The following is a 27,718-nucleotide window of genomic DNA, read 5'->3' as shown; positions in this document are numbered from 1 at the left end:
TTCCAGGTCCCAATCATCCGAAGCGAGCTCTCGATGTATTTCTGCAGCCACTCATACATGAGTTGAATCAGTTATGGTATACTGGCGTTCGCACATATGACTGTTCTACGGGAAAAAATTTTACTATGCGGGCTGTGCTTATGTGGACAATAAGCGATTTCCCCGCTTATGGTATGCTATCAGGATGGACTACACATGGGAGGCTATCTTGTCCTTATTGTCTTCATCGAACTGATGCGTTTCAGCTAAAACATGGTAGAAAAACTTGTTGGTTTGATTGTCACCGGAGGTTTTTACCGGATAACCATCCATATCGGAGGAACAAGAGATTATTTATGAAGAACAAAAGTGTACATGTCCCTCCACCCGAAAATTTAACAGGAGCTGATATACATGCGCAAATCGATCATTGGAGGGCAGAGGAAATAGTAACGCGTGGGGGAAACTGGCACACTCCTGCAAATATGCCTGAAGGTTATGGAGTTCATCATAATTGGCACAAGAAAAGTATCTTTTGGCAACTACCCTATTGGAAAGATCATCTGCTCAGACACAATCTTGATGTCATGCACATTGAAAAAAACTTTTTTGATAACATCATGCATACAGTTATGAACGTAGCGGGAAGAACAAAAGACAATGGTAAGTCAAGATTGGACTTGCCTGATTTATGCAACAGAAGTGGGTTGCATATACTGAGAAACGGGAAAGCACCAGTTCCTTTATTTCGGTTGAGTGTAGATCAAAAGTCAGCATTGTTCTGATGGGTTTCTTCTGACGTTAAATTTCCTGATGGGTATGTTTCTAATCTTTCTAAATCTGTTGAGAAGGGGGTAAAGTTTGCCGGGATGAAAAGCCATGACTGCCATGTGTTTATGCAACGATTATTTCCATTTGCATTTACTGAACTCTTGCCCAAAAATGTCCATGAAGTTGTTGGAGGCATTGGTGCTTTTTTTCGGGATCTTAGTACACGAACATTATCAGTTGATGTAATATCACAACTGGCATTGAATATTCCAATCTTGTTGTGCAATTTGAAAAAGATCTTCCCACCATCATTTTTTGATGTTATGGAACATCTTTCTGTTCATCTCCCACATGAAGCAGAGCTCGGTGGACCCGTTCAGTACAGGTGGATGTATCCGTTCGAGCGTTTCATGAAGCATTTTAAGGGTAAAGCCAAAAACCTAGCTAAAGTGGAAGACTCAATTGTGGCGGGAAGCTTGACGCAAGAGACTTCACACTTCACTTCGTACTATTTTGCACCGAAGGTACGAACACGCAAAAGAGCTACTCGTCGATATGATGATGGAGGAGTTGGCCAAACATATGCCGTTGAGGGTGTACCTGACATATTCTCGCCGATCGGACGTCTTAGTGGAAAACTAAAAGAAGTTTGGTGGTTGAATGAAAAAGATTATCACAGTGCACATACGTATATCCTCCTAAATTGTGAAGAGTTGTCATCGTACGAAATGTACTTTTTTAATTAATAATATATTTATATATATATAGTCAGTATTAATAAACTATTTGTTGTTTTCTCAACATATTTGTTGATGAGGTTAATGCATATCTGGGGTTTCTGAAACTGAAATCAATGATCGTAAAGATCAACACTATGCCCAGTGGTTAAAAGCGCAAGTACGTATAAAATTTTAATTAAAAGACTACTTTGATATATATCCGATCCAAATCAAGAAAGTAAAGCAAATTTTTTTCTTATTAGGTGGACCCGAATGATCCGGATGAATTTCCAACATGGTTCCATGAGTTACTACTAGGTCCGATGGCAAAAACAACTATAGCCTCCATGTATTTCACTCGGGGCTATGTTTTTCACACATACCGTCACGGTGCAAAGCGGACGACAACTAACTATGGAGTTTGTGTGAAGGGTGAAATAGATTTTTATGGAGTTCTGCAAGAAATAATTGAAGTAGAGTATCCTGGATTGTTAAGGCTGAAAACTGTTCTCTTCAAATGTGATTGGTTTGATCCAACTGTTGGAAGAGGGGTACGTCTAAACAAGTTTGGAGTTGTTGACGTGAACAAATCACGACGGTACAACAGGTTTGAGCCATTTATATTAGCTTCTCAAGCAGAACAGGTAACGTTTCTGTAATACCATCGAGTTCGATCAACAGGAATCTCATGGTTAGCTGTAGTTAAAGTGGCTCCGAGGGGCAAGATTGTAGGGGTTGAGGATGTTCCACTTGAACAGGACACTTGCGTAGATCTGTCTGAACCAGATGTTGATGAGGAGATTTTCTTAATAGACCCTCGGAACAGGCAAGTTGAAGATCTTCCCGATGATACAGAAGAAGAAGGTGATGATGAGTTTGCTGAAACCGATGATGACGATTTGGCGGAAGACGACGGTGATGGTGACGAAGTAATAGAGGAAGATGAATCTGATTGAGTTTCATGCATCGTATTGAGTGAAGTTTGTTATTATGTAATTTGTAACTTTGTTTGTTTGAATTTTTTAAATGGAAAAAATTCGATTTTACGACCGTTTTACGACGATTTTTATAAACCCTAAATCCTAAGTCTAGGTTTTAAGCCCTGAATGAATAGGGTTTAAGCATTACGACGTCTTTACGACGATCAGTCGTAATATCGTCGTAATATTACGACGATTTTACGACGTGTTCACTATTTAGTCGTAAAATCGTCGTGATATTGAAATCCAAGATTTTGAATCCTTTATATCTGATTGGTTGTAAGGTATATCACAAATATTTTTGATTGGTTATCTTATTTTATATGAAATGCTATCAATCTGATCAAAATCAAAAATTTGAAAAAAAAACATACATATTTACAAGTTCATGCATGTTTTTGTAAATGTTAAGTAAAAGGTTATATATTAGATTACGGAATTTCAATATTTACTATCTCATGTACTAAATCCGTCATACATGCAAAGTTATAAACCTTTTGTTATATGTTAGGATACAATAACCTTTGCGTTGTTCTTTATGCAATAAGCCTTTTGAAAGATTTAGGGTTTGATAACTTTTTACATAAATTAACATCGTAAAATCGTCGTAATATTATCGTAACGTTACGACGATTTTACGACTAATGTTCCTAAAACCGTCGTTAAACCGTCGTAACACTGATGAGGATCATACGTCTGATAGCACCCGGATTGGCTCCAGATCCGAAGTACGAGGTTATAAATGTTGTAACGTTACGACGGTTTTACGACGGTTTAGGGTTTAGTCATTGTAAAACCGTCGTAATGGTCAAACGCTCCCATCATGACACGTGTCATGTCATGCAGTGGACTGACTGTTATACAACCAAATCGTCGTAAAATCGTCGTAACGTTACGACGATTTTACGACGAACACAAAATCTATATAAGGGACGCGAGTTTTCCTCCTTTGTCGCTCATTCCTCTCTTCCCTCTCTCTCTCTAGAAATCTACCTCTCCCTTCTCTCCCTACTCTCCAGCTAATTTGTAAGTATTTTTTATAAATTATTTTCATTATAGTTTTGTTTAAATAAGAGATAGGCTCGGAATTTAGATAGGGTTTAGGTTCGGAATTTAGATAGACCCGAAATTTATAAATATATGATATAATTAGTAACTATATGTTATTTAATTTTGTAGATTACTTAGATATGGCTCCTCGGGCAAAGAGGTTCCACTACCGACAGATGGTAGATCCAGACGGTACAGCCCCGTCCACCTCAGCGACAGGGTCAGTCATCCTGGAGTCCTCGGGAACACAACGAACGGTTTTCCAACCGGTCGTTGTACCACAGCCGGCACCGCCTCCACCACCACCAGCCGAACCAGAAGCCCCCGCACCAGCCGAACCAGCAGCCCCGATACAGCCTATACCGTATGCCCAATTTACGGTACATGATCTTCTACGCCAACCGGGTCGTGAAATTATGAACAAACTCGATCCGGATCGAGCCCCGAGAACATTTTGGTACGAGTTTTTTTTTTAAATATTTTTTAAACAAATAATATTTATAATTAATTAAAATTAATTTAATTTTTATTTGCATTTGACTAGGTTTACGACCGACAATGCGGTCGGTCGTAACGTTGCGGACATCATCAAAGGGTTTTTTGTACAACCCCATACCAGCTGGAAGAAGCTGGATCAGGCAACTCTTGACACTTGGTTCAATTGTTTTGCGGTAAGTACTTTAAAATTTTGATTTATATTATTATTTTTAAATTTTAAACAATAATTACTAACTTTTTGTTTATTTTCCTATCCGCACACGGACGTGCGGAGACAGCCTTCAAAGAGAAGGTCAAATTCCGCCTCAACAACACCGTTTCCGACTGGAAGCGGAAGTGGGAGGTCGACGGCGACAAGGCCAAGCCGGCGCCGATGGCCGATACCGTCTGGCGGGGTCTGGTCCAGTACTGGTTGAATCCGCACAACCAGACTACTGCTACCAAGTGTTCCGGATCCAGGTATTTTAATTTGTGTTTATATTAAATATATAATTAAATTATGTGTTTTCCTCCTTAATACATTCTAATGAATATATTTTTCAGGAACGTTACTGACGATGCGGAAAATCGGAAGAACGTCCTGCACACTTCCGGCCAGATTGCTTTTGCCGGGAGACGACTTATGATGATAATTAAATTTAAATTATTAATTTTTTGTTTTTAAATTATTAACTCTTATTTGTCTTATTAATATTTTCATTTTGATTTTGTAGGTCGAAGAAAACGGGGGACAACTTCCTCCGATGACAAAGGTCTTTGCCGAGACCCATAAGAAGCGGAACGGCGAATTCACGGATCCTCGGGCGGAGGAGATCTACAACGCCGCCTGTGTGGCGATCGAGGAGCGACAGACGCAACTCACTCAGCAGGCGCGTCCAACGTCTCCCGGAGGTAGCTCGGTCCAATCGACCCCGACGCTGACGGTGGCGGAGATGGACCAGATTTTTCAAGAGGTAAATTCTTTTAATAAATTTAATGTAATTTTAACTTTATATTTTATTTTTAATATAATTTATTTAAATATTTTCAGGTTGCCCCTAAGAAAAAGGGGCGGGTTTTAGTGATACCCCGGCCGCTACGGCAACTGGTCATATCCGGACACCGGATCCGCTTATCCGCCAGGAGATCGATCAGATGCGGATCCAGTACGAGACGAAGATCGACCAGTTGTACGGTCTATTCGAGATCATGGGGGCTGACAACCCGGTGCTCATGGCGCAGTTGGACAGGCTGCGAGCTGATGGAGTTGTCGGATCGTCTGCAGGGTCATCTTCTAGGAGGCAACCACCGGTGCAGACGGACGAGGAGATGTTTCCGGTCTCTCGGGGTTGATCCTCCTAGAGCCGGAGATCAGGCGCCGGAAGCCTCTAACCGAAGACCCGGGGATCAGGCGGCGGAAACCTCTACCCGAAGACCCGACAAAGAACATGTGGAGGACGATGGGGAGCAGGCCGGTGACGGGATCGACCTTAGTTTAGATTTAGATCTAGATCTTTAGGGTTTTTTTTTGTAATTACTAAAATTAATTTTAATTTGAAATTTAATTAAATTTTAAATTGTAAATTAATTCTTTTTTTTTAATTTAAATTTTAATTCGAATTAATTTTTTTTATTTCAATTATAAAAAACGTCGTATAATCGTCGTAATATTATTATTATTATTTTATTAAACCGTCGTATATTCGTCGTAACCGGTACGACGAAGTTACGACAAAATTGTACGACGACTAATACGATAAATATACGTCTGTGTTTTACGACGGTTTTACGACGGAATGATAAAATATATTACGATTGAATTACGACAAAAATTGCGTCGTATATTTTACGACGATTCTACGTCGATTTTTAACGACGACTTAACGACGGTCCAGGCGAAGACCAAATCGAGGCAATTCGATGTAAAGTCGTCGTAAATTGTACGACGCATTTACGACGATCTTTTTCCGTCGATGTTACGATGAAAAAAAACCGTCGTAGATTATACGACGATTTTACGACGATTTGTCTATTACGACGATGAGTTTACGACGATTTTGGAATCGTCGGTAGTCTGTCGTAATAGCCCTATTACGACGAAATAACGACGATTTTGTAAAACGGTGTTTTTCTTGTAGTGCTGTGCTAAACTGTATAACCGAGAAATAGAGATCGAGGAGTTTCGAAGCTGGAATCAATTTAAGGAAAGAGTTATTGCTAGATTCAGCCTTAAATTGGAAGAGAATCCAACAAAGAGATTGTTTAGCATGAAACAGACTGGATCAATAATAGACTATGTCAATGAGTTGAAGAGTTATCTACCATTGTTAAGGGAGTAGATGAAGCTAACAAGACTCATGTCTTTTACCTGGGATTAAGGCCAGAGTTTCAAGAGGTTATCAAGCTCAAAGAACCAAAGACACTAACAGAACACTTTCACGCAGCAATAAGAATGGAAGATAGTGCTTTTTTTTCAGCAATTGCTAATGCGACATCACAACATCAACAATGCAGAACAACATATATACATCTACGGTCAGCTTCAAACTTCAATGTTCAATACAACGGGTTTACAAACTCGTACCTTGACAGTAACAAAGAGGGGAATAAGACAATTCAACATCAAGCAGATGGAAATGGATATCAGAAGCCAAACACCAATGAGAAACAACCGTGGAAGAATCAGTCAAACTCAACAGGGATACAAAACTGAGTCAGAGTGAGTATGAAGAACTAAAGAGGAAAGGGTTATGCTACAAATGTAAAGAGAAATGGTCCAGAAAGCATCAGTGCAAGAACATGGAACTCAGGTTTTTAACAGTAATAGATGGCACAGAAATGAAACTGGTTGAAGAAGAATGGGTCGACACGTTTGAAGATGAAAATGAAAACATTACAAAACTTATGGAGTTATCACTATTCTTGTTCTTAGGCTTAGATTCGCCACCAACACCAAAGATGTGGGGTACTATTGGGAAACTCAAGGTAGTGGTCATGCTGGACAGTGGTGCCACCCACAACTTTATTGATCCATCTGTAGTAACAAAACCGAAGCTACAACCAAGGGGCTACAAAGAACGAGAGATCCTTCTAGGAACAGGAATAACTGCAAAAAGCTCTGGAATCTGTAAAAATGTTCCTTTTACCATACAGACACATGAATTCAAAGCTGATTTCATGATGTTGGAATTGGGCAACAAAGATATCATTTTGGGTGTACAGTGGCTACGAACTCTGGGGAAGTGATGTGGTGTCGGTGTGTGTCGAGTGTTGTCAAGTTTTACCCTAAATGAAATCAATAGCCGCAAGTGCACAGTTGATCGATTGTAGTACTTAGGGATCAAATCCACATGGAAGGAGGATTTTTTCCTGCAAAAAGCCTTTGAAATAAGTATTAAGTAAGGAAGTCTAGAACCAAAACGGTTTTGTGGGGGTTTGGTAGTGTGTTTAAAATGTAAAAACGAAATCTAAAAAGAAACTATGGGAATTAAATGGCGTAATAACTAAACTTAATGAAAATGACTAAAAATGAGAAAAACGGATATTCTAATTGCTTAAATGAAAATCTACTAAAAAGGAAAGACAATATTGAACTAAAGCTTGAAATAAAAACGGTGTAAATCAATGGAAAAGAAAGCGTTGGGGTTCAAGGAAGTTTTATCAGGGGTACAAACTATTCAAAAAATTGCTAGAGAGTAAAATTGATAAGATCTTAGCTTAAACTTTTCGAACTGGAGTCACGGAAGTATGAATACGCCACTGTCGTATGAATACGCCACTGTCGTGATCATAGACAACTATCTCTCTTAACCCTGACCAGTAGGTTTCCACTCTGGCCCTGGAAGAGAAGAGATGCATTATGTTTAAGACTCGTCCTAATTCACAAATCGCCCATAGGTAGGTTTCCACTCCTATGGTTGTTTTGCTCTCCCAAACTAGATCTGACACCGGATGAACACTTTCGTGTCACCAAGCATCTGGATCAGATTGTAGTTCATGACGCTACTCTCATGCAGTAAAAACGAATTCAGAAGAAAAAGTTCTAAGATTCGGCTCAAAAGCTCATGGAATCCTCATCGAACATATAAATCCCCATCGAAAATCCCTTAATCCCAACAACAAAACTACTCAGACATAATGAACGAAATCATAAACATAGTATTAATAAGTAGAATAGAAACCGAAATTGAAAAAGAAAGAACAAGGGTTCAAGAGAACAAATCTCTCTCTCCCTAAAACCTAAAGCAAAAACAATAAAAATATGAAGTAATGATAGATGATGATGATATTCTCTCCCCGTTTAGGGTTCCTAAGACATGTATTTATAGTGCTCAAGACCTCTCTGGACGTCACTTAGGGTTTCTCCAAATGTGGGCTTCAGAAATGGGCTTTTTGGGCTCGGAGGTTGATGGCCGCGGTCGGGAGGGCTCTGACCGTGGGGAATGAATGGTTTGCCGCGGTCGGGATGCTCCTGACCGTGGGGAATGAGTGTTTGGCCGCGGGTGGAAATGCTTGCCGGCTGGTTTACGGGACATCTTGCGCTTCGCGTATCTTTTGATTGAACCGTTGGATTGCCAAGCTGTAAAGTGAACTGGAAAGCTGATACTTCCATCTTTAAGGTCTCAAAATTTGAGCTGGATCAGACGGTGAGAAGGCCTTCAATCAAGGGTGAACTTCTGACGGTTTGACTCTGAGCTGAAATCTGGTTTTCTATCCATTTTGTTAAGCTTTTCCTTAAGTTACCTGAAAAGAGTCTTGGAACTACAAATACTAGAAAAACGTGATAAAAGTACTTGAAAGCAATTAAAAACATAGAAAAAGTATTTCAAAACGATCCATAAAAGTGGTCAAAATACGGTGTTATCAACTCCCCCAGACTTAAACCTTTGTTTGTCCTCAAACAAAGCAAAAGCCTAAACTGGTTAAGTGAAAACAAAAATAGGAAATGCACAAATCTCATAGACATGCACTCCTAAACTAGGACCAAAGATGGTGCATCAATCCACAACTTAGTCTAGAAAATTCTCACCAATGCACAAGAGATACTAGTCCACTTTTTCCGTCATGCAAAACTTAAACAATCTAAATCTTGATTCCAGTCAACTAGCTCTCTACATTCATTAAGTTCAATAGTGAGTTCTCATTAAAGACATCATCCAGGGTAGACGGCGTTTGGCATTAAAGGGCTATTTAAGTGGTGAAGTTAAAGTGTTTCGGGTTACCTGAAGATCTGGAGGATGCAAGATAATATGCAAAACCGCAAGAGAGATAAGGACCTGTTGATGACCACAGTTTTTCAGTCACTTCTTCTTGCCAAATGTTGTTGCATAATCCTTCCTCCTTTGTTGTAAACAGCTGTTCCCCCAGACTTAGATTCTTTCCGGGAATCAAAAAACAATCTCCAAAACTCCATAAAATCGAACTCCAGTTGCCTTGGGACTTAAATTTCGACCTCTCTAGACTCTCTAAGGCTTTTATTTCCTTTCTTTTCTTATTTTCGGATTTTTTTTTTTTCGAATAGGAAATGCCTTTTAAAGAGAGAGAGAGAGACTAGAGGACGAGATTGTACCAAAATTTGAGATTTTCTAAGGCAAACTGAGCTTCCTCTTGTGTTGAATCCTTCCGGGAACTCTTCCGGCAAATCGCAGGTCTCTGTCCTTGGTGACTGAAAACTGCGTCGTTCCTCTTTCTCTCCAACGTTTTTGCACTTATCTGCATATAAGACAATAGAAAACAAGAGTGCATGTGGTTTGAAAGAGGATTGGTTAAGGTGGGGAACTAGCTAAAGATGAACTAGCCATTCAGGATCAAAAAAGAGTGGTAAAAGGATAAAGGAGTCCTGAATGTATGATTCGTTTCCCTGGTATAATGCTTCAATGAGAAAATTAAGTCCAAATTAAGTCCAAATAAAACAGAGCTAGTGTATCCCTTCATCTAAATCGAAATCATTCAAATTCCTCTGGGGTACTTCGTTTCAAATGTGCTTAGCTACCGCCTAGTCTAGTCCTAAATCATGAATGAGCATGTCACTAGGAACAGTCTAAAGCACACAGTCAACTATCATTGATTCATGTTCACCATTCCCTTTAAAACGTATTTTGTTTTAAAAAACAGGTTTTGAAAAACTTTAAGAAAAATACAAAAAGTGTAGATAATGCAAGACTCATGAAAGAAAAGTGGTTAGAAAGGGATGAAATCCTCCCTTGGACTTAAATCACACTGTCCTCAGTGTGAAACAAGTCGAGATTGGATGAGAAAAATGCATAGATAATCGAATTGGTAAGGACAAAGAGAACTTACCTGGATCCGGGATGCTGGTGGAGATGAATCGGATTCATTCGAAGGGGTTTGGGAAGGTGATTAGGTGGTGATGAAGGTGGTGGAAGGTGATGAATGAGGTGGAGGGTGATTGGTGAGGTGGAATGGGGTGAAGTGGGTGGTTTGGGGCGGGTTTGGATCTCAACGACCAAGTGCCGCGGTCAGGGGCCACGCATCCGCGGCAACTGGGTGCTTGGCCGCGGTCAGAACTACGCGACCGCGGTCGAACATGTGTTTCCCGCGGTCCGAACACCTGCGACCGCGGGGGCTTATATCACGGCCTCTTCCTGCTTCTCCTTGGTTCCTGCTGGGCCGAGCAGTCAGGTGCCATCCTTCTTTTTGGTTTTTTCTGGTTTTTTGATTTTTTTGGCTTTTTTGTTTTATAAGAAACACCTGAAACTAAGAAAAAGAAAAAGATCAAAAGAAAAAGAAAGAAAAATCCTAAAGAAAACAATACCTAAATGGGTTGCCTCCCATTAAGCGCTTCTGTTTTAAGTCGTTTAGCTCTACTTTTGGTGTTGGACGTGACTTATTCCAATGAAGAAGACCTTGTCCTGAGACAAGTCTTTTTCGACATCTCCTTGCTTTGCTTAGCAGGTTCTTCGTCACTCCAAAGTTTTTCTTCAAAATCTTCTGTTGCAGAACGTTTTCCTGCTTTGCTGTTGTATGGAACAGCTTCTGTGAAGACATCTTTGTCGATATTAGGAAATGAAATCCTCCGGTTAGGCCAGTCCGTTATAGCTCCGGAAGTTGCTAGAAAAGACCATCCCAGAATCACTAGATATGTTGCATCTCTCGTCTCGACAATGTAGAAGTCGACATGAAGTATGCAATCTCCTATTCTCAAAGGAATTTCATGAGCTATTCCTTGAGGTGTTGCATTTGAATCATCAGCTAGGATAATCTTTGCTCTAGTCCTGCGAAGGTGTTTAATACCAAGTCTCAAAGCAATTGCCTTGGACATCATGTTAAGACAAGCTCCAGAATCACAAAGTACGTTTTTAAACATTTCTCCTCTAATAGAACAAGAGATAAGAAACTGACCTGCAGTCTTGACCTTATGGAGAATTCGAACTTGCCTTTCTCTGTAGGTGTTGGCTGGTGTCTCAAACGCAGAATATGATTCACAAAAGAAAGCTGCAGCGTCATATTCAATGATTGAATCAATGTATGGCATCTTTATCTCGCTGCACGTCTGGTCTTCTTGGATTGAAGAGTCAGCTGAATCTTCAACACATTCCTTTGCCATCATACAAGGTAATGATTCATGCCAATCTGGTTCTTCATCTGAAACTTGGTTTTATTCTTCCTGAGTTGCTTTTTTAGGTGCTGGAGGTTGAAGTTGGGACAGGAGATGTATTATTTTCCTCTCAAAACCCGGAGGAGCATCTGAACGACCAACTCCCGCGGTCAGAGGAGTCGCGACCGCGGGAAACAAGGCATTGGCCGCGGTCGGAACGCTTGGACCCGCGGCCCCGGATGTAAACTGCTCGTAGTCCGTCTCTTCCTTCTTGTACTTGATACGAACCTCTCCAGCTTCTTTATTGGGTAGACTAGCATCATATAAACTCATACCAGGGCGTTGATGTGCATCTTCATCAGGATCTTTGGGAGATTTCTTAGAAAATGATATGTCTATATTTTACATCATTTAGAGTGCATTTTAGAATCCTCATCATGAGTTTTCCCATGTAAATTGAGTCTTTAGGCATGAAAATAGGATTTAGGGCTTGCATTAGGTCCCAAAGAGTTTTGCATGTTTTGAGGTCTTTATCAGGTGCTTTGGGAGTCATTTGGAGCTTAAGAAGAGGAGCAGAGAAGAAGACGGTGAAGAAAACGGTCAAAAATGGTGAAAACTGCTTGGAGGAATTTCTCGGCCAAATCGCGTACCGGACGGACAGAAACCTCGGTCAAAATCCTTACCGATCGCTCATTACCGGCCAAAATCCTTACCGATCGTCCAATCTCGACCAAAAAGCTTACCGATCGTTCAGCACCGACCAAAGTCCGTACCGATCGACCAAAGTCAGCCTGGGTCGAAGATCAGGCGTTAATACCGCGGGTCGAGTTTTGGCCGAGGCGAAAGAATTTTTACGACCAAAAAGCTCACCGCGGTACACAGCCCTCGGTCATTTTTCTTACCGCGGGAAGCTTTTCTCGACCAAAATCTGTCCTTGTCTGCGCAATTCAAAGATCAGAAATCCGGGGAACCTTCCGGTCCGAATCAGTTGGCGGGGTCTTCAGCAAAGTTGGAGATAATCAAACAAAGATCCCATAACAGTTGGAATCATCCAATTCGGACCAGTAGGGAGAAAGATACAGCTTCCGGAAGATGCATCAACATTACGCGCATCCGAGAACTGAACGGCGAAGTACAAAGGTCACGGCGGACGGAGCTTTTCCGGACCAAATCAGCTTACCCGGTCTTCATCAAAGTTTGAGATCTGTGAAATACCTTTTCAGAACAGTAGGGATCGCTCAATTCGGACGAGTGGTTTGAAAGATAAAGTCTCCGGAGTTCACATCGGTCCGAACAGCTTATTTTCCGGTGATTTCGATGCGGTTCAAAGATGTGAAATCCAGGAAGACTTCCACTACCCAAGCTCCGACGGTTTCTTCACCAAAGTTCGAGTTTATTGAGTCACCTTGACTATGAAACTGGTCTCAGAGCATTCGGAGTCGTGGGTCGAAAGTTACTGCTTCCGGAAGGCGACATGGTCGATACGGGCCCAAATATGTTGCGATACGCGCTAAGTGTTTCTTCAGGGCTCGGCATCATTACCTCGACATCGGCCAAGTCAAGGCTCATATTTTGGAAGTATCCTGAGCTGGGCCTCGTACTGATACCTCGGCACGTTGGGATCAAGGCATGCACACGTAAGAATGGAGCTGGAAACGACTAAGTGTTGAACATGCACCTCGGTGTAGCGACCTCGGCGTGCATGCCGGACCCTGTTCTCCCGAACCCCTCGACATCCAAGCGCCTCGGCATTTCATGCCGAGGTCCATTGTCACAAGCCCAGAATCAAGAACAAAGCTGCTCAAGAACACACACGTGAAGATGGATCAAAGACTAGGGTTCATGCATGTTCTTGACGTGTTCTTCACGAGATCTTCATTTGGATCTGGACTCACGTGCACTCCTCGACATGAAGACCTCGGCTTCACTCTCCGACACACCGTGGCACTCACCCATCAGCCCAAGAACGCGGTTCAGTACCCGGTTTGTTCCGGGCTGACCCGCGACACTTTACCTTTGCTATATATACATTTTGAGACTAAAAACCTAATCATCTGATCTCTTATCTGTTTTTAGCTTTAAGAACTTGCCTCTTTTGTGAACCTTGATCATTCTAATCCGATATCTCGTTTTTGCATGAAAAATCTTGTTCTTTCTTTATTTCTTTTATCATCTAACATTAAACTCCTCATCATGACCAGCTACACGTCTTGCAAAGGACTTAGTGAGCTCGTTATGATTAGTGAGTAGTCGTTTAAGCGGCTTTAGATGAGTAGATTAGGGTGCTTTCAAGGTAGATTAGTGGGTTTAGGTGTCTAGTCTTGCATATTTCATTCTTTAACCGACGAGATCTCTAGGCTGGATCCAAGCACATCACTTGAGGTTCAGATCTGAGACATATCTCGCATCAAAAGTGTTTGTAGAAATGTCTGAACCACTCGGTTAAGGGTTTAAGAGTTTCATCGCGAGAGTGATAGTTTGTTCTCTTAAATGACATTTTTGAACTGATTCTTATTGCTGATTGATTCGATGCTTCTCAAAAGACATTTTTGGTATGAAGGAGAATCAGTTTAGATGCTTAATACTTTCATGAGAAGATTAACATGCCTTGAGTTCAAAGTTAAATGAAACCGCTTGATGTTTTGATTCATTAACCAACTAGTTGAACTTGGAAGCACCCGAGTCAAGTATCTCGTCTAAAATCCCTTGCTTTATTACATATTATCATCATCTGAATCGTTTAGTTATTATTTGCATCCTGTCTCTGTTTAGATCTAATCATTTGCTTTACCTTTCATGCTTAGTCGTTTGTTACTTAGCTTAGTTCAAAACCTTCACCTTTTGTCTTGACTTAAATGAATAAACATCATAGTCTAGTGTCTCGTTGACTTGTCTGGATTGATACCTCTTTGTGCTACTTCGACAAAGGGGATTGATAGCCCTGAGACTTAAAGAAAAATCTTATCTATCAATTGGCGCCGTTGCCAACTTGTCGGAGCATTAGTCTTTTGTTTGTTCTTGAGTTCAAGATTTTACCTTTCTTTGTTTTACTCACTTCTTTGCAAGTTCTTGTGTTGCTTTCAGGTGCATGAAAACCAGGTCTCGGAGCACAGAACCGCCTCTACCGTACGACGACAACATCAACCGGATTGAGAGGCGAGCTCGCGAGAGGGAACGGCATTTTGAACGACTTGGAATGGCAGAGCAGCAAAGGATCGAGCAACAGGCTCAAGAAGCCGAACACCAGGCTCATACTAATCAGGCGCAGGCAGGCAGGAACGAACAACAAGCCTATGTTAACCAACAACAGGCTCAAAGGAACGAGAGGCTTGCTCAGCAAAACCAACAACAAGCTAATAGGAACGAGCAACAAGCCCACCATGTTCATCCGCCACCGCCACAAGCTCAGAGACAACCTCCTCCGGTCTTTGTTGGAGAGAACGACCGAGCTAATGCGCACCAATACCGAGCTGGGATTCAAGCTCCACCGGTTCAAAACAACAACTTTGAAGTTAAAGCTTCCCTCCTCAACATGGTGCAGAACTCAAAGTTCCACGGTCTAGCCGGAGAAGACCCTCTTGAGCATCTAGATCAGTTTGATCGGGTTTGCGACCTAACTAAGATCAATGGTGTCTCGGAAGATAGCTTCAAGCTACGCTTGTTCCCATTCAGCCTCGGTGATAAAGCTCACCAGTGGGAAAGGAACCTCCCGAGGGGTTCCATACAAACCTGGGAGCAGTGTAAACTGGCGTTCTTATCAAAGTTCTTTTCCACATCACGCACGGCTAAGCTCAGAAACCAGATCTCAAGCTTCACGCAGCACAACAACGAGAGCTTTAGCGAAGCTTGGGAACGGTTTAGAAGCTACACTAACCAATGCCCCCACCACGGCTTCTCAGAGGCATCCCTCTTGAGTACTTTATACCGAGGTGCACTCCCCAAGATCAGAAACCAACTCGATACAGCTTCAAATGGAAATTTTCTTGGGAAGGAGATCAATGCGGCAATGGAACTAGTCGAGAACCTAGCCCTGTCTAATGATACTTATGGCGACGACTTTGATAGAGCAAACCGTACAGAGGGCTCTGGTGAAGAACAGCGTATGAAAAAAGATATCAGAGAGCTTCAGAGCAAGCTTGACAAAGTTCTGATGGCGACTAAACAGCCAATACACTTTGTAGGCGAGTTTGATGAGCAAGAGCCAAGTTTTGATAATGTAAACGAAGATGGTCTAACTCAAGAGGAGCTGAACTACATAGGGAATCAGCAGAGGTATCAGCGGTTCAACAACTACAACAGTAACCCAAACCTCTCATACAGAAACCCGAATGTAGCTAACCCTCACGATCAAGTGTACCCTGCTCCGCAACAACAACAAAGCTACGCTCAAAAGGCTCCTTATCAGAATAGCTTCCAGCCCAAGCAACAGTTTAGTGGGCAACAGCACGGCTACACTCAGCAGAATCAAGCAGCTCAGGGTAACAACTTCACCAGCCAACCGCAACATCACAAGTTTCCACCAGGGTTCAATCCGCAAACGATGGGTAATCAGCAACAGAATCAGAGAACGGGTCAGAATCAGATGGGAAACGACGTCTGTGGGATATTACAGCAACTGTTACAGGGTCAACAGAGAGTTGAGAGCCAGCACGCGACAATGCAGCAAGATATCAGAGAGCTTAAGCAGAATCAAGCCTCTACATCATCCCGAGGCCCGGCTTTACCAGGTAAACCGGAGCCAAACCCCAAGGAGTATGTGAACGCCATTACATTGAGAAGTGGTAAAGAAATACAAGCTCCAACGCCTAAGACTACGCTCATTGAGGCCAATGAGCAATCAGAGGGGGAGGCAGCCTCAGGTGATGCGTGTAAAGAAGCAGATTTTGAGAAAGAACCGATCAAGGACAAAGGAAAAGAGGTGGAAAAGACAACTGAGCTTGAAAAGCCATACGTTCCACCACCACCTTACCAACCCAAGATACCGTTCCCAGGGCGTTTCAAGAAGAAAATCTTAGACAAAGCCAAAGCGGTCTTTGAGAAACACTTGGAGAACACGCAACTCACCTTACCCATTATAGATGCTTTCTTAGCTATACCACAGCTTGGGAAGTTTCTAAAGGATGCGATCCTCAACAAGACAAAGGAGCTCCAGGGTATGGTAATACTGAGCCATGAATGCAGCGCCATAATACAAAGGAGGTCTATACCAAGGAAGCTATCCGATCCGGGCAGCTTTACCTTACCGTGTGCTTTAGGTCACTTGAAGTTCTCAAACTGCTTGTGTGATCTAGGAGCTTCTGTGAGCCTAATGCCATACACGGTGGCCAAGAGATTGGGATACAAGAGTTACAAGCCGGCCAAGATCTCTCTTATACTAGCTGATAGATCGGTTCGCTTACCGGTGGGTTTGCTTGAGGATTTGCCTTTGAGGATCGGTGAGATAGAAATCCCCACGGACTTCATAGTTCTTGAAATGGACGAGGAACCATTGGACCCTATCATCTTGGGCCGACCGTTCCTAGCGACCGCAGGAGCCATTATAGATGTGAGAGGAGGAATGATTGAACTACACATCGGTTCCGAGCATATGAAGTTCAATGTGAAAGAGATGATGAAGAAACCGACTATTGGAGGTCAGGTTTTCTATGTGGAAGTGATGGAGGAGCTAGCTGATGAGCTCCTGGAAGAGTTGAACGCAGAGGATCCGTTACAAGTGGTCCTTACACGTGAACAAAGCGAGCACGGGTACTTGAACGAGGAAAACGAGGTGTACAAGCAACTTTTGGACCAACCGAAGGAACTTGGAGCTGAGGCTAGGTTCTTGGAGCTCAGAAAGAGTGGCCTCGACATTTTAGACAGCGAGGGGTCCATGGGAACAGAGGAGACACCTCGGGATATCATGGCCGTGGCAACTCATATCGAGGCCGATGGTAATCCGCGCAAGAACAATGAAAAGGCCGAGGAAGCTGTTCCGGGCCAATGTAGCTTTGATACCGATTGGAATGAGGCAGACGCTCCCCCTGTTGAGCTCAAGCCTCTACCAACAGGGCTCAGGTATGCGTTCTTAGGCTTGAATTCCACTTTCCCTGTGATCATAAACGATAGTTTGCTTGAACATGAAGAACGTGCATTGCTTAACGAAATCAAGAAATTCAGGAGAGCAATAGGGTATTCCTTGGCCGACATAAGAGGAATCTCTCCTGATATATGCACTCACCGGATCCACCTGGAGGACCAAGCCATGTCCTCTATTGAGCACCAACGTCGCCTTAACCCGAACCTCAAGGAGGTGGTTAAGAAGGAGATACTAAAACTCCTTGAGGCAGGGATCATATATCCAATCTCTGACTCTCGGTGGGTATCTCCTGTGCACGTTGTGCCCAAGAAAGGTGGTATCACGGTGGTAAAAAATGATAAGGATGAACTCATAGCCCAAAGAACTATAACCGGCCATCGCATGTGCATTGACTATAGGAAATTGAATTCTGCATCAAGAAAAGATCATTTCCCTTTACCATTCATTGATCAAATGCTTGAACGATTAGCCAATCATCCTTACTTCTGTTTTCTCGATGGATACTCTGGATTCTTCCAAATACCAATAGATCCAAGAGACCAAGAGAAAACGACATTCACTTGCCCTTATGGCACTTATGCTTATAGGAGAATGCCTTTCGGTTTGTGTAATGCACCGGCCACTTTTCAAAGATGCATGATGCACATTTTCTCTGATCTAATTGAAGAGAAAGTTGAGGTGTTTATGGATGACTTCTCCGTATACGGTTCCTCTTTCTCCGAATGTCTTGCTAATCTTTCTCAGGTTCTAAAGAGATGTGAGGAGCATAGGCTTGTATTGAACTGGGAGAAGTGTCATTTCATGGTACAAGAAGGCATTGTCTTGGGGCACAAGGTATCAGAGAAGGGAATTGAGGTAGACAAGGCCAAAATCGAGGTAATGGTGAACCTACAAGCTCCGAATTCTGTAAAAGGGATAAGAAGCTTTCTTGGGCACGCTGGGTTCTATAGGCGGTTCATTAAGGATTTCTCCAAGATAGCTAGGCCTTTAACTAAGCTATTCTGCAAAGAGGTGGAGTTTATCTTTGATGAAGAGTGTGAGGAAGCGTTTAAGAGGATCAAGGAGGCTTTGATCAGTGCACCAATTGTACAAGCTCCCGATTGGTCTTTACCTTTCGAAGTGATGACTGATGCATCTGACTATGCCGTGGGAGCTGTCTTGGGGCAGAAGAAAGATAAGAAACTCCATGTGATTTATTATGCCAGCCGCACCTTGGACTCAGCCCAAGAAAAGTATGCAACCACCGAGAAGGAAATGCTTGCCATTGTGTTTGCATTTGACAAATTCAGGAGTTATCTAGTGGGATCAAAGGTCACGGTCTACACTGATCACGCGGCTTTGAGGTACTTGATGTCTAAGAAGGACGCTAAGCCGAGGCTTTTGAGATGGGTCCTATTGCTCCAAGAATTCGACATGGAAATACTTGACAAGAAGGGCATTGAAAACGGGGCCGCAGATCATCTCTCAAGGCTGAGGATTAAAGAAAAGGTCCCCATAGACGATGCTTTACCTGAGGAACATCTCATGCTGGTACGGTCTTACTTAGAGGTGGAAGAGGCCAACACGATCAAGGAAAGAAGCCTCCCATGGTTCGCGGATCTTGTGAACTACCTGTCTTGCGGTTTAGAGCCACCGGATCTTGATGCCTATCAGAGGAAAAAGTTCTTTAGAGATGTGATGAGATATCATTGGGATGAGCCGTATCTTTACGTGCTTAACAAGGACCATCTCTATAGGCGATGCTTGGCCGAAGAAGAGATCCATCCGGTGCTACAAGAATGCCACGGTTCAGCGTACGGTGGTCACTTAGGTGCATTCAAGACGGTTGCCAAGAGTTTGCAAAGCGGCTTCTGGTGGCCGACTATGTTCAAGGACGCTCAAGATGTGGTATCGAGATGCGAGGCTTGTCAAAGGCACGGTAACATATCCAAGAGGAATGAGATGCCCCAAAACCCAATCCTTGAGGTCGAGGTCTTCGACTGTTGGGGCATTGACTTCATGGGTCCCTTTGTGAGTTCATACGGAAATCAGTACATCCTTGTCGCGGTGGACTATGTGAGTAAGTGGGTCGAGGCTGTTGCATCCCCAACCAACGATTCAAAAGTGGTGGTAAAGCTTTTCAAAAGTATCATTTTCCCACGGTTTGGAGTTCCAAGAGTAGTAATCAGTGATGGGGGAAGCCACTTTATCAATAAGACTCTTGAGAGTCTTTTAAGGAAGCATGGAGTAAAGCACAAGGTGGCCACACCTTATCATCCGCAGACTAGTGGTCAAGTGGAGGTCTCTAACCGACAGATAAAGGCTATTTTAGAAAGAACCGTGAGCTCATCTAGGAAGGATTGGAGCAAGAAACTTGATGATGCTTTGTGGGCTTACAGAACCGCGTACAAGACCCCCATTGGAACCTCACCGTTTAACTTGCTCTATGGGAAAAGCTGTCATCTACCGGTTGAGTTGGAATACAAAGCATTGTGGGCAGTGAAACTTCTGAACTTTGACATCAAGACTGCGCAAGAGAAGAGGGTTTTACAGCTTCATGAGCTTGAGGAAATCAGGTTAGATGCTTTTGAGAGCTCTAAGATCTACAAGGAAAGGACCAAGGCGCTTCATGACAAGAAGATACACAAGAGAGAGTTCAGAGAAGGGGACCAAGTTCTGTTGTTTAACTCGAGGCTTAAGCTATTCCCTGGGAAGTTGAGATCCAGATGGTCCGGTCCATTCGAAATTCTTGAAGTAAGGCCTTATGGAGCGGTTGTTTTGAAAGGAAAAGATGGACAAGGCTTTGTGGTAAACGGTCAGAGGGTAAAACACTACCTGGCATCAGAAACAAGAGAGGGAGCTACCTCAGTTCCTCTTCTTGAACCAGAATCAGCCTGAAAAGGTATGGAAAGTCAAACTTAGTGACGATAAACAAAGTGCTCTTGGGAGACACCCCAAGCTTATCCTTGTAAATATTTCGTTTTTCATCTTCTTTTTCTTTTTACTTGAAGCTTTTTGAAGGGTTTGTTAAGTGTTTCAGGAGTTAGATGGTGAATCTTGATGATGAGAATAAGAAAAAGCTCGAAAATGACACGGCCTGATGAATTAAGTCCTAGAGTGTACTTAGCCTCGGTATCGACCCTTGGTATATACATACCGCGGTCATCTTTTACCGAGTAATAGCTTGAGAACCTCAGCTAAACTCCTCGACTTAATTTCACCATGGCCATGCTTAAGAAGTTATGTGGTGAGATGACTAAGTGTGGGGGAGACCCACGGTGTAAACACCTCGGTATGATTATACCGAGGGGCAAGGTTCATCTCAAACGGTCTAAAACCTCGATCGAGGCCGCGACCAGTTTACACCAAGGCAGGACCGTTTAAACCCCCAGCACCAAGTGTTCTCTGTTAAAAACAAGTGACCTCGGCATGATACCCTCGTGGTGGAGCATGCCGAGGTGCCCAATTTCAAGAATGATCAAAAACATAAACACTTGGGACACTTGAGTCAAAGAAGAAGGTTTGCACGGACTAAGGAAAAGATTTGAAGGCCGCGGGGAAATTCTTGTTAACTTGAGCTTAGCCCACTCGGCTTAGTGCCCTCGGGGTAGAACAAGTCGAGGCCGCTCAAGAGAACACGAGAAAAACCACTCTAGTCCGTACGGCTCACGTCATTCCAAAGTCGCGCCATTTGGAAGCCTTTGCGCGGTAATTTGAATTTAAACGCCCGGTCAAAGCTGTTTTGGCGCGAGTCAACGGTCGCAGCTGGAGGAGAAAGGGGGACCAGTCCCACTACAGTCCAAGCGCCAGCTGGAAAGCGCGACACCGCCCATACCAGCCTCCATCCCGAGCCAAAACCGAGAGTTCGCCTTCTTCTCTCTTTTCTCTGCATTTCAAGAACATATCTCTCTCATTTCTCATCCATTTCTTGTGATTCCAAGCATTCTAGACTCGCTAGGGTGTTGTCTATTCATCATTGAATCTTGGATTCCCAAAGGTATTTGCTTCTTAAAGAACTCATCTTTTTTTTTTTTTTTTTTCTTCATTCTTTGCGAGCTTTTAAGTTTGTAAAATGTGGAATCGATTCTTTTAGAACATATCGACCTCTGGGAACAATTTTAAAAATTCCATCAGGATAGACAACACAAGAAAAACCGGTTTTTGTTCTGAAAATCACTTGTTCTTGAGTTTTTAAAATTCTTGAGAAAATGCGCTTGGAATCGGTCTTAATGACGATTTGTGTACTTGAGCTGAAATGTCTTGATAACTTGTCTCTAATCGGTTGTTCTGGCTTGTTCTTACTTCTCTCTTTGATGTATGACAAAGCTATAACTATGATCTTGTTAGAGAAAAAGCTATGTCTTTGCTATCTTCAGAAACTTGTGCTTGTCGTTGTACTTGATTCTAACGGTTTCTTTGAGGATCTGTCTTGCAGATGACCGGCGACCGAGCTGTTCCCACTCATGAGACGAACAAAAATGAGGTCCAGAGGAGGAGCACGAAAGGGAAAGCCGTGGCCGTAGCACGCAATGGTGGAACAAGCAAGAAACCCTCCGCGAGATCCGATGGTGAGCCAGCCGCCAAGCGAGCAAGGAACGCCGAGCTCCCTCCGGTTCCAACCCTTGAACCAAGAAGGAATGGGAAGCAGGCAGCCACTGAGAACGATGGAGATGAGCTGAGAGCCATAGTTCCCCATGTACCCGACTATGCCAAGAAAGCCAAGAAGGAACCAAAGCCCGAGCCCGAGGAGGAACATTTCCCGACTACTGAGGAGTATTTGGACCACTTTAACTCTATAAGAGTAGCTCAAGGTCGATTCCCTGATATGGAGCTGTTGAGGAAGCTTGAGATACTCGATGATGTTACACTCATCTTTCAAAACATGGGCTTGGCCGAGTTCTTCATGATGAGCAATGTTGCTTACGAGGGGATCACACAACAGTTTCTTGCCACTTTGGAGGTTGTCATCTACCCCAAGAGAGATCCCAAGCGTCTACATGGCAAAGGATTCGGACACATTGAGTTTGACATAGAAGGCGTGCACTACAAGTTCAGTTTCAAGGAGCTTGATGAGATATTTGGATTTGAAAGGAATGGAAGCTCGCTTGACAAGTTTGTGTACCCTCGTGATGAGTTGGCCGCGTTGTGGGAAACGATATCTTTTGGGCCTTACTTGGGAGGCAAAAGCAAGACAAGCTGCATCAGGAACCCTGCAATCAGATACACCAACCGGGTCCTGGCCTCTACGTTCTTCTCTACATACAACCCTGGTGTCATTCACACGGCAGAGCTTGAATTGTTAGGACTTGGACTTAAGCCGCTCATCACTCAAATGAAGAACAAAAAGGAGTACCAAGGGCCAATGCATGTACCGTCTTTAGGAGCGTTCTTTGCGATCCAAATGCTCACCTATAGACACAATGTGTGGTGTGACCGAAAGAAGAAGGGAGCAAGGAGGCTTCAGAACGGTTGGATTGTCACTACAATTTTGAGAGCTCAAGGGTTCATATTCCCTGATTCACCATCAAGGCCGAATCTCATTGATGAGCAATACCTAAGTAAAAGCGGTTTCTTCGGAGGCAAGTCAGGGGATAGATGGGTTTACAACTTCACGCTGATGCACAGGGACGGTACACAAGTTCTACTGCCTAACCGAGGCCTCACCATGCTTGATAAGCAGTGTAACATCTCCTTCTATGTCCTCAAGGATCAGTTGTACAACCCCTCTCTCGGCCCACCAATGCGCAAGTGCACCAAGGCCATGCCTAACAAGCCTCAGAACGAGAACGGCCCGGCCGGATGTGAGAATGAAGAAGAACGGCACCCTGAGAGAAGGATGGGAGCAGGCCGATATCATTTTGATCCATACGTGTGGGGTGAGCCTGAATACCACACCAAGAAGCTGTATTTGCGAGTGAACACTCTCCAAAAGTGGTGTAAGTGGCAAGACAAGACCATTCATGCGTTGGTGGACTGTGTAAGGCACCTGAAGAAGAAGGTCAAGCAGCTGACACGGCCATCTTCTCCGGACATGAACTCGGGGACCTCAACCGCACCAGTTACACAGGAGGAGGTTGGGGAAAGCTCAAACGCAAGGAACCCGGAGTTTCCACCAGGCAAAGAGGATTGGATCAACCCTGCCTTGGCATTCTTACCTGAACCCTCGGATAGCAGCCCGCCACGTCAGTCCACACCCTCCTGCTCAACATCAAATCCCTCGTACTACTTGGGATCAGACTTCTCCGACTAAGGTATCGACTTCAAACTCTTGTACATATGCATCTTGTGTATATCATCCTGCATTCGTTTAGTTTGTCTTTTTACTTCTCTCACACGCTTTTATAACACACGGGACTGTGTTATTCAAGTGTGGGGGAGGAGCTTTGTGTTTTCTGATCTTGTTTTCTTTGTTCTTATTTGACTTTTGCATTCTTGAGTCTCATTTAGCTTTGTACATATGATAAAACCGCATCATTAACATTCTAGTTGCATCTCGCATTCTAAGATCGAGTCTAGTTGCATCATTTAGGATTGCATCAGTGCAAGGAGCAATGATAGATTTTTTTTCCTAGAGAGTAAATCACTTGAGAACTTGAACTAAATATGCTTGTGAAACTCATTCTGTGCTTGTAAAGCTTGAAACGATTTGAATCTGAGAAGCAAGTCTAAATTACACTCAACTCTAGTTAAGTGATAACCCTGAACTTGAATTGTAAATATCTTTTGATGCATTGCTTGAATTGGCTTGTGGATACCGATATACATACTTGAGCTAGAATCATTGTTTTCACCACCCTCTTTTCCTTTGCTCAAGTAGCTGAATCCGCATCATGGATCAGTTCCCTCACCTTGAACCCAACTTTCTTTTCGAGCCAATGTTTGTGTGTGAATTGTAAGGCCACCTTGGACTGAACTTAGCAGAAAGTGTTAGGTTTAGAGCGACAAGGGCATGTCTCATTGAGTGCTACGTTCCAACATCAAGGAACTGAGAGTATTGGCAAGAAATAAGTGTGGGGGAAAAGATCTATTGGTGAGTGGAAAAAGGTGAGCTGAGAGAAAAAGAGAGAGTGGAAATAGCTAGGGGAATGAAAGAAAAAGAATCGAGTCTTGAATTTGAAAAGAAGAGCTCTGTTGTTCTGAAAAGAAAAGTATAGTCTTTGAAATGAAAAGAAGCCAAAAAGGCTCAAATGTTCTAAAAAGAAAAGAAAAGAGCTGTTTGAATAAGTAAACACCAAAGGCTTGAAAATCAAAACAAAAGTGAGTCCCCTAGTGAAAAAGAAAGCGATTGAGAGAGTGAGGATCTTGAGAGGGTGAGCAAGTGAGAAAAGCTTTGAGTGGAGTGTGGGGTGTGATGAGTCTTGCCCTTGTATGCATCGGTTGCTTTTTACCTTTAGCATTCTGCCAAAGTTTGGTCGTTCATTGAGTGATCCCATTATTGCGTTACACCCGCTTGAATATTGATGAGATCATTTTTATCTCATGACCTTACCCTAGCCAAGCCAGCCTATTTGAACATTGCATCATTTGATTCACCGGTTACGAGCTTAATGAATGTGAAAGAGTTGAATGTGATAATGACTTGTGGAGATTCTGTGCTTTAATTGTAAAATATCTGAGTATGGCTTTACATTGCATATTTGAGCATGAATCCGAGTTCTCCTTGTGATCACTTCTTTCTAAAAAGGAAATATGAGCTCCATCTGCATTACAACCTCTTTCTCTCATTTGTTCTCTTCGCTTGAGGACAAGCAAAGGACAAGTGTGGGGGAGTTGATATGTCTATATTTTACATCATTTAGAGTGCATTTTAGAATCCTCATCATGTGTTTTCCCATGTAAATTGAGTCTTTAGGCATGAAAATAGGATTTAGGGCTTGCATTAGGTCCCAAAGAGTTTTGCATGTTTTGAGGTCTTTATCAGGTGCTTTGGGAGTCATTTGGAGCTTAAGAAGAGGAGCAGAGAAGAAGACGGTGAAGAAAACGGTCAAAAAATGGTGAAAACTGCTTGGAGGAATTTCTCGGCCAAATCGCGTACCGGACGGACAGAAACCTCGGTCAAAATCCTTACCGATCGCTCATTACCGGCCAAAATCCTTACCGATCGTCCAACCTCGACCAAAAAGCTTACCGATCGTTCAGCACCGACCAAAGTCCGTACCGATCGACCAAAGTCAGCCTGGGTCGAAGATCAGGCGTTAATACCGCGGGTCGAGTTTTGGCCGAGGCGAAAGAATTTTTACGACCAAAAAGCTCACCGCGGTACACAGCCCTCGGTCATTTTTCTTACCGCGGGAAGCTTTTCTCGACCAAAATCTGTCCTTGTCTGCGCAATTCAAAGATCAGAAATCCGGGGAACCTTCCGGTCCGAATCTTGGCGGGGTCTTCAGCAAAGTTGGAGATAATTAAACAAAGATCCCAGAACAGTTGGAATCATCCAATTCGGACCAGTAGGGAGAAAGATACAGCTTCCGGAAGATGCATCAACATTACGCGCATCCGAGAACTGAACGGCGAAGTACAAAGGTCACGGCGGACGGAGCCTTTCCGGACCAAATCAGCTTACCCGGTCTTCATCAAAGTTTGAGATCTGTGAAAGACCTTTTCAGAACAGTAGGGATCGCTCAATTCGGACGAGTGGTTTGAAAGATAAAGTCTCCGGAGTTCACATCGGTCCGGACAGCTTATTTTCCGGTGATTTCGATGCGGTTCAAAGATGTGAAATCCAGGAAGACTTCCACTACCCAAGCTCCGACGGTTTCTTCACCAAAGTTCGAGTTTATTGAGTCACCTTGACTATGAAACTGGTCTCAGAGCATTCGGAGTCGTGGGTCGAAAGTTACTGCTTCCGGAAGGCAACATGGTCGATACGGGCCCAAATATGTTGCGATACGCGCTAAGTGTTTCTTCAGGGCTCGGCATCATTACCTCGACATCGGCCAAGTCAAGGCTCATATTTTGGAAGTATCCTGAGCTGGGCCTCGTACTGATACCTCGGCACGTTGGGATCAAGGCATGCACACGTAAGAATGGAGCTGGAAACGACTAAGTGTTGAACATGCACCTCGGTGTAGCGACCTCGGCGTGCATGCCGGACCCTGTTCTCCCGAACCCCTCGACATCCAAGCGCCTCGGCATTTCATGCCGAGGTCCATTGTCACAAGCCCAGAATCAAGAACAAAGCTGCTCAAGAACACACACGTGAAGATGGATCAAAGACTAGGGTTCATGCATGTTCTTGACGTGTTCTTCACGAGATCTTCATTTGGATCTGGACTCACGTGCACTCCTCGACATGAAGACCTCGGCTTCACTCTCCGACACACCGTGGCACTCACCCATCAGCCCAAGAACGCGGTTCAGTATCCGGTTTGTTCCGGGCTGACCCGCGACACTTTACCTTTGCTATATATACATTTTGAGACTAAAAACCTAATCATCTTATCTCTTATCTGTTTTTAGCTTTAAGAACTTGCCTCTTTGGTAAAACTTAATCATTCTAATCTGATATCTCGTTTTTGCATCAGAAATCTTGTTCTTTCTTTATTTTCTTTTGTCATCTATCATTAAACTCCTCGTCATGACTAGCTACACGTCTTGCAAAAGACTTAAAGAGCTCGTTATGATTAGTGAGTAGTCGTTTAAGCGGCTTTAGATGAGTAGATTAGGGTGCTTTCAAGGTAGATTAGTGGGTTTAGGTGTCTAGTCTTGCATGTTTCATTCCTTAACCGACGAGATCTCTAGGCTGGATCCAAGCACATCACTTGAGGTTCAGATCTGAGACATATCTTGCATCAAAAGTGTTTGTAGAAATGTCTGAACCACTCGGTTATGGGTTTAAGAGTCTTTCATCGTGAGAGTGATAGTTTGTTCTCTTAAATGACATTTTTGAACTGACTCTTATTGCTGATTGATTCGATGCTTCTCAAAAGACATTTTTGGTATGAAGGAGAATCAGTTTAGATGCTTAATACTTTCATGAGAAGATTAACATGCCTTGAGTTCAAAGTTAAATGAAACCGCTTGATGTTTTGATTCATTAACCAACTAGTTGAACTTGGAAGCACCCGAGTCAAGTATCTCGTCTAAAGTCCCTTGCTTTATTACATATTATCATCATCTGAATCGTTTA

The 27,718-nt window shown here is 43.1% G+C and overlaps 1 non-coding gene across 1 annotated transcript; it reads right to left on the bottom strand.

Annotated features, from left to right (window-relative positions):
- Nucleotides 1-15,321: 15,321 nt before the first annotated feature.
- LOC112082397 lies at nt 15,322-15,428 on the bottom strand. Its single transcript, XR_002897069.1, has one exon. It is a non-coding gene; the product is annotated as a small nucleolar RNA R71 (small nucleolar RNA).
- Between the last annotated feature and the right edge of the window lie 12,290 nt (nt 15,429-27,718).

The sequence above is a fragment of the Eutrema salsugineum genome, unplaced genomic scaffold (genome assembly GCF_000478725.1).
Source record: "Eutrema salsugineum unplaced genomic scaffold, Eutsalg1_0 scaffold_8, whole genome shotgun sequence".
Lineage (NCBI taxonomy): Eukaryota > Viridiplantae > Streptophyta > Magnoliopsida > Brassicales > Brassicaceae > Eutrema > Eutrema salsugineum.
Note: the sequence above shows the minus strand (reverse complement) of the source record. Positions and strands in the feature narration are given on the sequence as shown.